The following is an 18,293-nucleotide window of genomic DNA, read 5'->3' on the forward strand; positions in this document are numbered from 1 at the left end:
TTTTATCATATCTAACATGGAAACTGGCTGTACCAAAAGTTCAATAAAAATGTAAATAAATGTTTACCCCAAAACTCAGTTTAGTTTGAGTTTGAGGTTTTATTTTATTTATTTATTTTATTTATTTATTTTAAAATGTACTATGTAGGGTCTTAGGTATGCATTTATTTATTTATTTTCCTTCCAAAAATGTAACCACTTTTTTTTCCCCTTCCCTTTTTTTCTCTTAAAAACAGAAAATAATGCGCAACAACCAAAACAAAGAGTAGAAGGTCCGATCTTTTGCTGTAAAGAAGCGGATCACTCAGAAAAAGGTTAGTCCGTTGCGCTGGTGTTGCTTGGTGGGGGGTGGATCGGTGGTCTGGTTTGCGACTGTATGTTTGCGTGGGCGCAGAGACATTTTGTCTAATATCTCTGGCTACAGATGTGTAGCTGAAGGGGGAAGGAAGGCATGAGAAGGCGAGTTTAAAGTTTTCCCAGAGCTTTGTTGGAGGCAACAACAGAAAGAAGCTCAGTCTAGACATGCAATTGTACACAAGAAAAAAGAAGCAAGAAATTACTGGATTATACATGCAGGAAAGAATAAGCTCCATGCTACTTTGTTGGGCTTAGCGTGTATGTCAATGTCAATGGCGCTTGAAAGATCCCCCTGAAGTGAGGCCGATAGTTAAAGATTTACGTCATACTGTTGACCGTAAATACCCACATTCCTCTGAGAGGTAGATTGACAAGGTGTGGCAGTCTGGTGCTTCCTGTGTAAATAAGGAACAGGTAAAAGAAAGACACTGCACACATTCACCATGTGAGTGCAGCTTTGTTTAAGGAGGCCACCTCAGAGATGCTTAATAAAGTTCAGGAAGTGACATGCTCAAAATCATTCCTTGTTCCAGCCTGTCATAATTAGATTTCGAATATTCATGTTGTGATTGTAATTCCTCAGGGCTGCTGCTCTACACAATTTGCAGTGCATTTCAAACTAAATGAAATAGTGTTCTCTCTCACACAACAGTATCTTTAATCTCTTGTTTGTCAGTGTTTTATTTTATTTACCAATAGATGATGGAGCTAGAGAGAATTTGACCTTTTAGACCAAGCTGGAATCTCAATTGATTAAAGTGTCAGCTTAATTAAGATTCTCTCTGCTTTTTTTGATGTTCTTCTCGCCCAAAGTAAAGCATCACAAAGCCTGAGGGCACGCAGCCACACGTCTGTCTGACTGAGCCATTTAGTTGGTGTGGAAACAGATACTTGGTCAGTCGCTGTCTCTGTTGGGCTGGGTTTTTTTTTTTCGTTCTTTTTTTTTTTTTTTTTTTCACTGTTGCACAGTAAATTTCATGTTCAGCGAGCCATTCGCAATAAATGTCTGTATTTTTATTTTACATTGTAAAACCTTTGACTTGTTCTTTTTACTGTTGTGTTCAGTATGACATTCAAAACATGTGATTTATAAATGTTTTCTGCGCTATAAATGTTTACTACTACGTCAGAACAAGTAAAAAATGAAAAATGACTGAAATTAGGGTCTTAAAATTCTAGTGAAAATGTATTCTGTTTAGAATATATTTAAATATGCTACCTTTCAAAAGTTTGAGGTCTGTACATTTTTCTATTTATTTATTTATTTATTTATTTTTTTAGAAGAAATGTACTTTTATTCAGCAATTTTAAATATAACATTTAGAATGGAACTTTCTTTTGAACATTCTATTCATCAAAGAATACTGAAGAAAAACGTATTTTAGGTTCCAATGTTTTCAAAATTGCTGATAATCAGAATTTTGCACCACATCAGCATATAATAATGATTTCTGAAGGATCATGTGACACTGAAGACTGGTATAATAATGCTGCCATCACAGAAATATATTATATTTTAATATATATTCAAATTGAAAACAGTTAATTTAAATTGTAATAATTATTCACTGTTCAAAAAAAGAAAAAATATCGTATCATTCCAGATTAGTACTAGCATAACCACAATAAAAAAAAAAAAAAAAAAAAATCAGATATGTTTAATTCAGTTTATTTTAGCCTTTAAATCAAAGATTGTCATTGCACTCTAAGACTTTAGGACACCACTGCATATTCTCTTAATAAAAAAAAAGTATTTAATTAAGTGGTAAATTCTCTAATTTTGTCTCCGTCTTTCTTTCTCTCTATCGCTTTCTCCTCCTCTTTCAAATCCAAAGCAGTCTGACCAGAAGCAGTTTGTTGTTTCAGCCTGGGCCTGATTTACTAAGGCAACAATCAGCATGCATGCAACATTTTTAAACTCTCTTAACCTTAAGAACATAAGTGCAGTTTACCCAGGCTCTTGTCACACATTTCAGAAGGTCAGGCAGAAGGCAATGTTTTGAGAGGCACATTAAATATTAGTTTACCCTGACCAGTTATTTCTGTGACTTTATCAAGCACAGATGGCTCCTGTTGAAACCATGGATGAGGAAAGAGGAAAAAGGAAGAAGACACTAAATTTATCATGCTACTTAAATCAAATGAAAGTCAGGGCAGTTGCCATCAAAAAGATATGTCAAAGATAACAGAAAAAAAACAGAGCGAGAGAGAGAATGAGAAATGGGGAGAAGAAAAATTTTTAGGCAAAGCACAGGAGCAGACTGTTCACAGTCCTGTGTTGTTCTCCTATGTAGAAAAATTTGTGCAGAAAGAGAGTCAAGTTGCATTTTTTGAAGCACTATTGTGCACATTCTGAAAAAAAAAAAATGCTGAATATTTACTGTATGCATGTACAATGAATGTGCAAGAAACATCTATAATACTAAACAAATCAATAAAAAAAATAATAAATACAAGTTTATTATACACTCCTATTCAAAAGTTTTGGGTAATATATCTCTTAAAATGTCAATGTTAATAAATAAAACAAAACAAATGAAAATGTGAATGTATATTTCAAATAAATGCTGTGATTTCAAAAGTTTGATCAACAAACCTTAAACACAAACTTATCATGGTTTCCAGGTGAAATATCTTTCTATCTTTCGAAACAGTTTTCTGTTTTCAACACCACTAATAATAATGAATATTTATATAGCACCAAATCATCACATTCAAATGATTTCTGAAGGATCATTATTTTCAACACAAATAAAAAAATAATAACATCTTAAAATATATTAAAATAGAAAATGGTTATTTTAAATTGTTATAATATTTCATAATATTACTGTTGTACTGTTTTTTAAGGTATGACTGTGTATATGTTATAAATAAGTATACATTTTGTATTTAAATTATAGATTTATTTTATCTTTGTCTGTTCTTCACATTTATTTTTAAACACAGCACATAAATCCGATTTTGGCAGTGAAGTGACTGTAGAATAACATTGGTAATTTATTATTATAGTACTGTATTCTCTTATTTTATTACTATCATTCTCCTCATTTAACAATGTTTAAAAACTGTAAAATTGATTTGTTACAAATATTCCGCAAATTAGCTTTAAGTCTCTCGTTCAGAAACATGTTCAGCTTTGAGATATATAAAAGACTGATCTCTTCAAAAGCCTACAAGGAAGAAAGCCGTCTACGACCTTGTGATAAATCACCACACAATGCTCCAGCGTGCTGAAGATTGTCTCTGCCTCAACAGATGCTTATAATTGGCCACCCATTATTGAGAGGCTCGAGTTGAAACCTCCTGTGAAGTCCTCTAGCCACATTTGTCTCAAAGCACAGACAGAGTCTGGTTTCTAGAATCTACAAGCTTTCTACAAGGTGTGGTCAAGACTAGACAAACCGTGCACCATTTATCAGTGGGTAGTCGGCAGCTGCATTGAAAAGCGTAGCGTTCCAGGCCCACTCTGGGATTTTTGTCAGGCATGTGCTGGTGGGATGAAGTGGCTACCAAGGCCCAGTGACTTCCCAGTCCACATCAAAGAGGAAACACATCTGGTCTTGGGCAGGTGGGGCTGCGAGGGGGAAAGGGAGGAGAGGTTTAAACAGGGTACACAATTACCAGCGCAGCAGGATGGATGAGACTGCAGGAAGGAGAAACACTGTGACGCTTCCTGGAGTGTGTTGAAAAATTAGTGCAGTACATAAATCACTTAATGTCATGGTGGCCTTCCACTTTTCTTGTTAAAAAAAATAAAAAAAATATAGGCCTTAAATTTTAGGCTGAGATTTTCAGTTTGACTTAATATAAATTTAAAGATTGAATTGAGATCTGAATGTAAAGTGCATATAGCGTGTCAGTGTCAGTGAATGTTGGCATGCTGATATTGTGTTGAATCCTCTACATTACCACAGTTTGGTTATTTTTTATTATGTTCCTGTGGCTCAAGTGGTAAAGCATTGTGTTAGCAGCGCAAGGTTGTGGGTTCAATTCCCAGGGAACACGTTAGGTAAAAATTCTTAGCCTGAATGCACTGTAAATTGCTTTGGATTAAAGCATCTGCTAAAAACATAAATGTAAATACAAATGTTTTGTTTTGTTTTGTTGTGTTTGAAATCTAGGGATCAGTATGGATTACTTTTTTATGAAAAAGGAAAATTGAAATTTTTATATTAAATCCTTTAGTATTTCATATAGCAAAAAGGGATGGTGAGACATTTCATTTAAAATATATTTATTTCCAGCTTTGCAATGAAAACCCAAAAGCAATCCAAATTTCTCTGTTAGCCTGAATGCACTGTAAGTCGCTTTGGATAAAAGGGTCTGCTAAATAAATGTAAATGTACATTTTGTGACATTAGACATATATACACACTTTTGCACAAGTGTTTTTGTACAAAATCAAATGTTTGTCACTTTAGGGAGATTGAGAGATGGAACATTTCTTTGTATGTGTGTTTTGTGTGTGTGCACGTATGTGTGTGTGTTTGACCTCTGTCACTCTGACTGAGCAGTATAGCTGGAGATTGCTAGCAGCATTAAGGTTAGAGGTCACCCCTCTGTGGGAATTCTCTCCTTAAAAGGTTATCTGGCCCTCAATCAGGCCCTCTGATGTGATCTCGCCCTGTAATTGTGTATGATTGAAATAATATATGAAATCAAACACAGGCTGAGCCAGCACTTTTCCCACCCTTCTCTTTTTGATAAGAAAAACAAACTTGCACTGTGTCACACACCTTTACATTTACAAAGGTAAAACAAACAAAATAAAGGGACAGAAGTGGATATATGTTTTTCTGTGTGAAGTAATTTTTGCTAAAATGTAGCTAATATAACAAAAGCAAATTTCATGCTTTGTTTTATTTTATTTTTATTTTATTTTATTTGTGCATTGTTTTTTTCGTTTCTTTTTTTTCTTTTGGTGCCCTGGGCAAGATGAGACGTGGCCAAAAATGTATTTTATTTATATATTATATTTATTTCTGTAGATGTGTTTTTGTATGTTATGTTATGTTTTGTTTTTTGTTTGTTTTAGTTTTAGTTTTAGTTTTTACGTTTTAGTTTAGTTTTAGTTTTAGTTTTAGTTTTAGTTTTAGTTTTTGTTTTTGTTTTGTTTTTGTTTGTTTGAAATCTAGGGATCAGTATGGATTACTATTTTATGAAATAGAGTAACTGACATTTTTATAATAACTCCTTCGGTGTTCCATATAGCGAAAAGAGATAGTGAGAAATTTCATTGTTTTGGTTTTGTTTTGAAATCTAGAGATCAGTATGGATTATTATTTTATGAAAAAGAGTAACTGGCATTTTTATAATAACTCAGTGTTCTTTTTTTTTTTCAATTTAATTTTAAATATTTTTATTTCCAGCTTTGCGATGAAAAACCAAAAGCAATCCAAATTTCTCTGTAGATCTATAGTGAAATCCATTCCCCAAAGTCTGATCTGAAACGTAAATATCTTCTTCATGCCTAGCCAAGCATGTTAAGATCCCTAATTCGTGTACACACTCTCAAATCCCTTGTGTTTAAAACAAAAGAGTGGTCATTTCTTGTATCTCCATGTCTTTCCCTCGCTCTCTCTTTCTCTCCTGTTCTCTGTTTGTTGGTGATTACCACAAGGCATATAGCACCCGTGGTGCATGATAAGCAAGTTTATATCGCCCTTCTTTTCTGCAGTGTTGGACTAGAGCTTGTCTAAATCCGGTGGAAGCTTAATGTTTATCCAACGTGAAAATAATTACTCAAAAGTGTTTCTCTTAATCCGAATAATGAGGGGCCCAGAGTGGGGCTCAGTGTCATTGTAAATCAGGACAGGGCAAATTGACTCCTCGCTCCTTGTAAGTTTCAGGTGAGGATGGGGGCGGATAAAGGTTAGCTTAGGCCTAATCCAGCCACGCTGCAGCCCTTAATCTGTTATGATACAAGGATGATCACTTAAAAAGGGAGGGCTGCAGGAGAAGGCCGTTTGACTGGGACCAGTCTTAAACTACTTAGTGGCCCGCTGTCTCCACAGTTGCCAGGAAAGCTCTTTTGTGTGTGGAAGACGGTGGAAAGAAATGGATGAAAACATCTCAATATCATACACTGCACGCTAATTGTTTGAGGAGCTGGGAGAGAGATCGAGAGAGACGTACATTACTTATTTTGTGGTGTCTGGGCAAAGCTGCGTGGAAACCTGCTTTCAGTCGGCAATCCCGAGATCATGTGCCTATACAGTGGCCATGGGGGTATGATTTCAGCGGGGTGCATGGGGTAGGATCATGTATTGTCGAGCGTTGAGTGCCATTACGGTCCACATGGAAAACAGCTCAACTTGTTAGAGAGTGAGAGAGACAGAGTGAGAAAGAGTTAGAGTGAGGGTGAGAGAGAAATCGGGGATTCAATATCCTATCCCAGGGCTCCAGTGTCATTGCAGGGGATTAGACTGGAGAAATCTGCATGGCTTTGCTCTGAGAGCTCAGGGATGGAGCGGAGTTGGCTGGCCTCCAGCGTGACGGCCATCTTTCCAAGGCCTGAGAAAGAGAAGGTTCTGAGCTCTTTGTTAGCATGCTGTCATCTGACTGATTCTCACTAGACTTTGAGCTGCTTTTTCAATCATGGCTTTTGTATTGATGCTACAGTCATCTTTACTTAGTATATGCCCTTGAACACTTCCTCAGTGTGTTCTCTTTACTCAGTATGTGCCCTTTCTCCAGTTTAGATGATGATTTGAATTCATGATTGACATGGCTGGGCTCTGTCTGCTTAAACTTTTGAGTCTGCTCTAAAATCTGCTTTGTTTACTCAGAACGCAAATGCCAGCCACCACTTGACCAGATATGGACCTGATGTAAATACAATGTAAATTTATTATATATTTTTTTTTCTTATCAGTTATTTATTTTAGGGCTTTATGTTACATATTTTGTTATTAAATTAATGTTTAGTGTCCATGTGTTACAATGATGGCATTGTGTGTTTGTTTATGACACTGTATAGCTTTATAATGGTTTTTATTAGTGTAATGTAAAGTTACAAATCAGATTTATCCTAAAATGTTGCTACTGTTTTTTTTTTTTTTCGGTTTGTTTTACAAAGCTAATTATCCCTGCTGATTGTTTTTTTTGTTTTTGTTTTTTAAAACAATGGCTGAAAGATTGATGGCAAATTAGAAATGCTATCATGATTTTTTTTTTTTTTTATTATTATTATTATTTGCTATTGGAGCAAATTGGAAATGCAACAAATATAGTTGTTGTCGTTTAAATTCATCTCTGAAGAAGTTTACCCAGCTATAACGACTTGTCAAACATGTTCATTAGTGCTTTTTATTTATCCATTTTTAGGACACATCTCCATGTATTCTACTCCCTTGTAATCTGGCTGGTACCAACAGTGGTTCACAAGCAATCATCTGCATATTTACTAGGTTGCTTTATATGGTAATTACATGATGAAATCAATCCACGCATATGTTTATTGAGCGTTTTGTACTGCTGTATTGATCGGTGTGAATGTGACCCGATACATTGTTAGCGTGCATCTTCATTATGTCGTTTGGGAGATGTTATTAGAATGGTGTTTAAATGGTCCTATGACGAGTTGCCTTTAAACGCATGGAAGAGAGCTTCAGGAAAAATATTCTGAAGTCTGGTAACAACTTGGGGAAAATGTGATGTTTTGTGTTAAAATGTGATTTAGGTTATATTGTATGAAGCATTATACATATCTAATATGAACGAATAAATAATGTATGCGTCATCTGTTTATGAACAATGAATGTACTTATACAGTAATTCTTAATTTAAATGTCATTTGCGTGTCTCTAGTGGTGCCAGACTTCTCTCTGAGATAAACAAATGTCACAGTAATACTATAGCAAATATAAATGACTAGAATCATATTAATAAATATTAATAAGTTATTTTCTTGGATGATATGTATAAGATAAAAATACTTTTAATCCATATGGATATGGAGAATATTAAAAATGAAAAGAAAAATAAATATAGTACTATTATTTGACCAATTACTATATTTTCTTACTGTGTTTTTCTTGATTTTGATACACAGTATATAGCAGCTTGTTGTGTAATGTCATGATGACTTTGTTCCTTTACTTAAACTGATACCAAGTCTTGAGGTGTGGCGTTTTAATGAGTGTGTATTTCATGAGTGTGTTGTCTCATTTTGATGTTGTCATTCATTTTATATAACACATCATTCAATGCATTTCTTATGGAAGCTGTTGTTTAATATAAATGGTAATTATTGCAATTCCAAATGTCATTTAAGACCATTTACAAGCATTCGGTTCTTAAACATATACTCATTTTTAAAAGTTTATATATATATTATATATATATATATATATATATATATATATATATATATATATATATATATATATATAATATATATATATATATATATATATATATTGATAGTTTGATTCTAAAAATGGTTGTATTCAATTAAAATTGATTGTTATAGTTTTGTGTATATATATATATATATATATATATATGTATATATATATATATATATATTATTTTAGTAACTGATTCTATTTTTTGACAAACCTGTAGTAAATGAATTTACTTGTTGTTTACAGGTTCACAAATGTTCTCTTTAAGCAGGGGAATTTGATAATTCTCTTAACATATGTCCAAATATATCTTGCTAGGCAATGTTTGATCCAGCTTTGATGTGACGTGATCTTACACCTGATAGCCTTGATGGAGTCTCATTATATTCACTCTGGTTCCCTTGCCGAGGCTCAGAGCAGTGACTGAAGGAGGGGTGCTAGCAGGAGAGGGCATGTGCAATCTCTTTTGTCTGGATATAAAAGAATAAATATCCTGCTAAATCCAGAGTGCTTGCCAGGCCAGCTAAATCTTACGCTCAGTATTCAGTGCTGTGTTTCGTTTCTCCCTCTCTCGCTTTTTCTCTGCATCTCTCTGTCCCTCTAATTCCCTCTTATTTCTAAGCAGGAGAGGGAGATGAATTGACTGCCGTTTGATGTGTTGATTGGCGAAGGAGAAGGAGATGTGGTGAAGGACAGCTGTATGTGAGTTTGTCTCGAGGGACGGCGGCTTGATCGCTAAATGAAGACCTCTAGTGCTTTCCTGTTAGCCACCATGGATCCCCCTTCCAAATAAAGCACAATTAGTTGAAGCACAATTAATGAAGCGAGATCGCTGTGTGCTCACAGTATGAAGCCACAAATCAGTGGTCTCGGGACGCTGTGGGGTATCGGGGTCTACCGCCTGAGGGCAGAGAGCGATGCTGGCCCTATCAGCATCTCTTTGCTGTCTGTCTTTCTCCCAAGTGTGAGAGCTTTGTACTCCCACAAAGAAGCTCACTTGAAATCCTGGACAGAGAAAATGCAAGACTGGGAAAGCGTGAAAAAAAGTAAAAAAGTAAAGGAAAGAGGAGCAAGATGAGAAGTTGAGCATAAGTTATCCCCTTTGTATTACTGACACTGCTGGGCACGTCTGATTACATTGAGCTTTAAAGGAATATCGCAGGTTCACAAGTTACGCTCTATTGACCATATATGTGACATAATGTTGATTAACACAAAAAAATGGTAATTGGTAAAAAAAATATAGTGAAGGAAGTTACAATTGATTTGAATGGGGCCAGGTTTTGGAGGAATTTTTACTTTATAAAAGCAATTTGAAGTTCTAAGTCAAAAATATAAGGTAGAAAAATGTTTATGTTTTACAGGAAAACACTATTTCAGACATTCCAATTCAAAATTTCACATCTTATTTCATTTCTTTATAAAATTAGTTGTGGAATTTCTATGTGAAAATGGTTTCTAAACTTATTTTTATTATCATATGTTTTTTGTATATTATTTGAGCTTTTGATGCTCATCATTTTAAGTTTTAGGCATTTTGGTCGTCATGGCAATAAAGTTGTACATTAGATATTAAATAGGTTAATTAAAAGGTTTAGTTTTGTAACAATTTTTACATTTCACAAACACTTATGAAAACACAACAACAAGTAACATTGAATTAAACAAAATTTTGAAGCAGAAAAAATGAAATTGCATTTTTTTTTTCTTTTAATTTCAGCAATGTTTTTTGAAACACTGCAGATTTATACATTAAAAAAAAACAATTTTATCCTTAGTATGTGTGAATGTGCATATGTGTGTGTGTGTGTGTGTGTGTTTGACATTGTGCATCAAATGCTGTTGATTGATCATAACTTGTATTGAACCGAGAATATTCCTTTAACTAATAGTCAGCATGAGCCATCACAAGCATCTCATATAGCATTCATATCTGTAGTGATTATTAAATGGTCAGCTTATGAGTTATTTTTTCCATTTTACGACCAATTGAAATTCAGCACTGCAGCTGAGCTCAACAGCGGCCTTACACTCCCAGACTCACAAGACCAAACATGTCAGATCATCCCAAAATCTAGAAAATTCTTGTTTGCTCTGGCAAGGCTAAAAGCGTTGGCATGTCCACTCTCCCTTCTGCCGGCCTAATGCAGCATGGGTAATGCTGTCAGAGCAATGCATCGTGGGGAAGTTTGTGCCACTGCATGATGAAGCGTTCTATTTATATTAAAATGAGGGGCTTCTCCTGAGGGAGACATTGAAGGGAATGGAACAGCAAACACCCAGCTTTAGAGGCCTGCCTATTTGTGTGTGTGTGTGTGTGTGTGTGTGGAAAAACAAAAAGAGAGCACCCAAGAGAAGGACAGTGACAACAAAAATGGTAACCCTTCATCCAGAGTGGCCCTTTGGACCCTGGGAAGAGTTATAATGTGGTCGCGAGCCATTGTTGCGGGTATTTTTTATTTCAAGTGTTTGCTTTTTGTGGCATATAGTCATAAAATACCACGCACTGTAATAAAAGAAGAGCCTTAAATCCAGCTTGAGTGACCGGGGGATGTGGGATGCTGGTGGTCACGCAGGTTTTTTACCTTGTTAATGTGCAAGCCGAAAGCCTCCAAAGCTTGCCATGGTGATGGATGTGCCATTGTTTGCTGCTTTCAAAGTGTGTATTTGTTACTGTATTGACCTCTGCCATTCAAACCCCAGTTGAAAAACTGCTAGTACTATGATGGTTGGTTTAAAATGTTGATTTGACTTTTACTGCATCACATACACTTTATACTGGTGGTTGTCTTATTGTTCTGGTATGTATTCAAGCTAACATTCCTACCACGTGTATTCATTTTTATTTAATTTCTCTGTATTTCGTTGTTTGCTCTGAGCCTACAACGTGCTGGTTAGGTTTAGATGCTTACAGTCTTCTACTTGGTGACTGACAGTTTGAACTATATCTCATTATGGTGTAATCCCCTCCAGAAAGGCCATCCCTGACTTCATCAATACAAAATAGGCCTGTGAAAATAACACGCCACGATGTCTCGCTGTGCTGCACTAACAGCAATGAGGAGCGAGTCCATCTCGTGTGTGTGTAATGATTCTGCCATTACAAACAGCGGAGATTTCTCTTTTTTCTTTCTCAAACGGCCAGAGAATGGCCTGCACCGGGCTAGTTAATTAAACTCAAGGGTGAAGCATTATTTGTGGGAAAAAATCCAATTATTTCTCCTTTCTGCCCAGAGAGAGCGAGAGAGAGAGAGAGAGAGAGAAGAAAGAGAAAGAGAGAGTCAGGATGTCACTTGGAGATGAGATGGCCACTTCACTTCTCTTAGGGTCCTTATTGTTCATCTGCATGGACCATTCATTACATTGAATTATTTTCCTCATTTGCAAGTCATGCAATGTTTTTGTTTTTTTTTTTTTTTTAGAATAAATTTATGCAATATTCAAAAAAAAAAAAAAGTATTTATCCATTAATTTTGTTCACTCTGAAAAGATTCCATTCATTTGCCTTAATCTCCTATTCTCTCATACTATAATAACCCATGATAAGAAGTCAAACATCCTTCTTTTTTTTGTGACTTCAAAGAAAGAGGGCATCACAGTTAGACAAAGGACTAATTTAGAGTCTGTAAACCTTAATTATAACTTCTCGGTTTTATTTACGGAAACGTTAATTGGTGAGATTGTGTCGGAGCATAAACCCGTATTCCAGCACTGCAATTAAAAGCCTTAGTTCAGGGTTGGCAGCTCCCATATTACGGCTTCAAAGGCAGAGAAATCAAAGTATCTGAGATCCGCAGGTGTGGTGTTCATTACACTAGAATTTGGTATTTCGTTTAAAATAATAACACAGCTGTGGTCAATAACAATGATAAAATTGGACATTGAGCGAGCCGTTCGCTGGCATCAAATAGCATCAGGTTTGTTTATTTCTTCACCTGTCATGCATTATTGCAATAGTTCTAATTAAAGTGTGTGTTTGTAAGTGTGTGGAGGCAGCATATTGGGCGAGATGTAATTTCACTCTTTCATCCGTCCGCCGGGACTAGCTAGGCCCCTAATCTGGCCCCGTGAGCCCTCGCCCTGGGTTGAACTTTAGCCCTGAGAGGGTCAACCACTGGCCCGCTGGGAGACTGCCTCCACCGACCGGCTTAATCCTGACCAGTCGATAGATGTGGGGTAGTGGGACATGGATGCAACCCTCCACATACATTTAAACAAATGCACATATATATACGCACATGCACAGACATGTAAACGGCTCATTTCAATATGTGGTAAGTGGAGTTATCGACAAGCAGGTGCAAAAGATCATTCACATGCACATCATTTCAAATGCACATCCACACATATACGCAAATCCAAGTGTATCTAATTTCAAGAGACCTATAAGACACTGTGGTGTAAACTCACACACACACACACACACACACACACTGGTATATTTACGCATATGATTTGAGGCAAGCTCAGGAGCCTTTACTTCAGGGGACAGTATGCTGGATTGATGTGGTAATATTTTAAAGGGCAACCAAGTGAGTGGAACATCACTTTAGTAATGGGTCAATGGAAGAATGGATCGTCTTATTTAGATTTGACAGGATAGGGTTGATTTTGTATCTGCTATCTCAGAGCACCCTTTGTCGAGCTTTGACTGACAGGCATCAGGTAGATTGCAGCCTTCATGACAATGAGATGGGTGAGTGAAGTAGATATATTGGTAGCAACTTGCTAAATTACAGTACTAAATAGGAAGGAAGAGGGAGATAGGAAGTGAAGGGGGCTAGGATGGCTTTTTCAGTGAGCTTGACTCTCTGGGGAAAAGATCAGTCAGTAGAAGATTGTGATTAGGGTCAGGGTGGGCATATCATCAGAGGCACTGGGCAAATTTACTGTAGGGTTGGGGTTAAACATATGGTTGTGTGCTTTTGAGCCCCTAGGTTATAGTTACAGTTCGGGTAGGGGCATGTGAAAATTATTGTATTTTTTTTATTATTATTATTGCATTAGTAATATATATTTTTAGATGCTATATTTGAAAATGTACATTGGTAAATGTATAATTTTGAAATTCTATTCTATTCTATAAATGTTCTGATTCCTTATCTGTGTTGCTTGTTTTTGACATGGAAGAAGCATAAATATCTTGGTGCCAGAACAGAATTATGAAATTAATATCTAACAATATTTAATTATTTTATTTGTAATATGTTTAGTTATTAGATTAGAACAATAACACAATTTATTGTTCAATATTCATTTAATTTTTGTGAAATACAGTAGCTCCAAAGTGCGGCACATTACAATGAAGAGAACAACAAAACAAAAAAGACATCAAAATACCAATGTACTAAAAGCCAGAGAGTAAAAATATGGTTTTAGACAACACTTAAAAACATTAAGTGTCTATTCTATTCTGTTCTGAATCTGGGGAATGCTTTTCTGTGTCGCTTATTTTTCACTACCTCTTCACATTTATTTTTCTGCAATACAGAAACCTTGTGGAATATTGATTGAAGTAAAGTTCAGTAAAAGAGCAAAAAGTCCTACCACATTTCCTCTCTGGCGTGTATAGCCGCCCTTCTTCTAGTTTCTTATTCACTCATGTTGTTCCTTAATGTTTGGAAAGTGTCTGTTTGACCATTTTAGTAATTTGCAATTTGTATTACTTATGCAGACATGAAGGTCCAAGCTCATCATTAATCCGTACACTATGTCTCATTCCATCAGTCTGCTTACATTTTCTTATAGACCTGCCCAATGGATTAACTCGAGATGTCAGCCTTAATCAACTCTTCGCCTAAGGTGTAATATTCTAATGTGGGTATAAAACAGGGACACGTCGGCTTTCGCGGGTTAATTACATCTCATCTGGTAGAGTGACAGCCAGAGAGTTTGACAGATAGATAGACAGACAGATTGATAAATAGATAACTTTGACCTCCGGGGCTCCTTGTGAATTTCACTTACACACTGAAATGGCTCTACCTAAACTGTTTATTAACAAGCAAAGGGAGGGCAGGAGAAAAAAAAAATAAATTACCAGAAAAATAAATTAATGCTGGCTTGCAGCCCATCTCTGTCCAATCAAATGGCCAAAGATTACCCCATATAATTATACTAAAGGGCAATTGGTTGATATGAGTGCAGGTCGGAGGTCGTGGCCGGCATAAGTGATTCGCTGGTAGACTGTAATGTGGTCTGCTCGTCTCCGGCTCTGACCCTATTCCACTGCCTGATTGCCGCCTGTCACCTTCTCTTCAACTCATGTAAATTGTATCTTCTACTCTAGCACTGGTACGGGAAAATAGAGGTGGGGGGTCTGAGTGTTTGTGTGTGCAGGAGGGGTTTTCTCTGTCCAGCCAAACTGCGGACGCTCTTCCTGTATCGAAACCCATGTGTCTGTAATGGTTTCTGGGTGGCAATTTGAGCAGCGACGTTTTGGACTCATCCTCCTTAATAGGTTGTCCTCCTCCGGCTAAAATTGAATAGCCCCGACATGGCCCAAGGCGGGCGATCAAAATTCAATAATTCGGCCGGGGTCAGAGTCCTGTCATTTTTTGGGGATGGGGGTGAGTAATTATGCTGCACTAACAGGGAGAGGGGGGTGAGGGGTTATTGGATTGAGGAGGAGGTGCACCTGAACTTCGATAGTACTGTAACCTTCACAAGTTGTCCAAGTTTCAAAACCCATACAATATAAACGCGCTGTTTCTAGCGAGGGACATTGACTGATTTGGGGGGGCATATAGCCAATTTATTTAAAAATGTGGCGATTTCATACTCCTTTACTGTATTAAATCCTGAGTTGCTATTTTGACTGAAAAACATTAATTTGATGCATCATTCTTGCCTCGCATAACATATATTTCCACTGATCCCCATATATGTCACAAATCAACAAGCATAATTCGCCATAAAATGTCGCCACAGCGGTTCTGGTCGAAAATTGAAAACGAATGAGTCTCCCTCCTCCGAGAGCGAGTTGAATGGAGGGTGTCACATGTCTTTTGTCCTGTCAGTTTTATATGACATTATTATTCTCAGGGTTGTAAATTCCAGGCATGTTAAGATCTCAGACAACAACAATATAAAATTCAATCAATGAGGTGCTCTTTGTGTCTGCCCCTGCGGATGTTGTGCTGGCTGTGTGAGTTCTTAAATCACAGGCAGGAGGGTTCTGCATAATTGCATGGTGCCGCGGATCTGATGCGGGCTGTCTGAGCGCTGGCCCGGGCGTTATTGAGCTAATGTGAATTGCTGTTTAAAACGGGCTCATAAAATAAGGCCATTGACACAGGGTTGGTTTGGAGCTGCGTGTTGTGTCGCACGTTATATTACGGTATTAATATTAAAATGTGCTATTGAATTGAATTATATTTATCTGTAAGACAGGCACTGAAATGTGAAATATGACCATGTTTTTCTGCCCATAAAAGTGCGATGTGTATGTATTTTATATATAGGTTTATGTGTACAGGCTGAGGCTGACAGTAAGATTTAGAATTTTGGCTTGCTACTAAAATATTCTCCACAATTATTTCTTTTAAACTGTCATCACAGCTATTATACTGTATATGCAATTTTACCCAAATTATGTATAAATATTCACTGCAGCTCTGTAATCTAAGACCGCAAAAATGATTTTTAATGAAAAATGTTCCATATAGATTTTCAAGTTCTATCTATCTATATATATATATATATATATATATATATATATATATATATATATATATATATATATATATATATATATATATATATATATATATGTATGATGGATGCTTTTTAAAGTACATGCAATAAATAAGCTATTTTCAACAGGCTTTCTTTTAGATCTGCAATGAGTATAATAATGTTATAAAAAAGGACATTTTATAACAAGTTACCGAAACAATCAGTATTTCAATTTTGGATTTATTTAACACACATTATGCTGGCATAAGTCCGAATGTGTAATTGCTGACTAGATAATGATTTAGCGTTATCTGATGGTCTTGTCATTAGGATGCTAATGAGAGACTGGTCTATTCTGCCCAGCCTTGTCTTCACTCTGCGGCTTAATGAGAATGACACGGCCCACCTGAGATGGATCATCCTCCAGTTAATATTTCCAATCTGTTAATCAATCAACTGATCGATAGATGGTAGGGTGAGAGGAGACAGACAGGGTCCCCCAACTCTCAGCATGGTGCCCCAGTGGGATCACTCTGGATCAGGTGGCAGCAAGTAGCAAGTCCTCATGCCGGTTTTAACAATGTTTGATTTTTAAATGATTTTTTTTTTAAACATTATGGATTGATTTTTTTTTTTTCTCTTCTTCTTTACAAAATAAGAAATACAAAACCTGAAAGAGCCAATAGCAGCAGGTGCTATTCATTGGCCACACTGCAGAATAGAATCTTGCACAATAATAAAAAACTTTTCTTTTTGTTTTTATCTTTTCTTTTTTTTTTTTTTTTGTAAAAGATCAAAGTGCAAAGGGGAAGAAAAATCATATTAACAGTGTAATAAGAAAAGATTTGGCTGGTGTGCTGTAGGTCGTGGAGCAGTAGCTGAAGGGAGGTCTTTATTTTGACATCGAGCTGCACAGGCGGCCCCCTTAAAAAGCTTATTATGTTCTCTGTTTGTGGCAGTGGCGGCCCGTTCCTGGCCTCGAAGCAGGCGAGCTCAGGACCAAGCTGTAGCACATTAGAGCCAATAAATGTGCGTTGGCACTACTCAATTTAAAGTAAAGCCCTCTCTTGCCTGGCCGGTCTGCCTCATTCCTAATAGGGTATTCCACAAACGCAGCTCATCAGTTGCGGGATATCTCATGTATGGCTACTTTTTCCTTTTTTGTTGCTTTTTTTCTTGTGTGTGTGAGAGGACAGATATAGAGTATTTTAAGTTTTGTGATTACTTAGATTATAGATGCTTGTCTTCGATGGAGGGAAAGCTGTTGATATCACCTAAAGGAGAGGAAATAATTTTTAAATTATGTTGTTTAATGCACTTGCTGCAGAGTGTTTCATGTTTATTTTTGTAATTATTTTTATGTAATTAACTGAATTAGTTTTTTTTTTTTTTTTTACACTGATAGACTTTGTATTACTGAATTTAAAAGTGTTCTTTGATTTCGGCAAAGAGCCGAAAATGAGCCTAAAAGATTTACTTAAGCCTCTAAAGTTCACAGAGATTTTCTGCCGTTGTGTGTTTGTGTGTGTGTGTGTGTGTGTGTGTGTTGTTCTGAAATGAACTGGTAGTTGTTCAACACATTTGGGGAGTTTAAATGCTATCTAATAATAGTTTATTATATTATTTGTATAATTTATAACTTTGTACTTTAAGAGAAAGATTAATTACACACTCTACTGTAATTGTCTTAAAATAATATTTATATAATATAAATAATAATTCAAATAATTTAAATTGAACAATTAAATAATTATATGATAGTATCATGCTATCTATCCATATACCCATCTAAAAAAATCTTTAGAAACATTATTTATATTGGCCATTATATGTATCTTTTAATGCATGATATAATAATGCAACAATGTGATGTAAATGTGCAATGAAGGAAACATTTTAAACCTACAG

Source organism: Carassius auratus, unplaced genomic scaffold (assembly GCF_003368295.1).
Source record: "Carassius auratus strain Wakin unplaced genomic scaffold, ASM336829v1 scaf_tig00214762, whole genome shotgun sequence".
Lineage (NCBI taxonomy): Eukaryota > Metazoa > Chordata > Actinopteri > Cypriniformes > Cyprinidae > Carassius > Carassius auratus.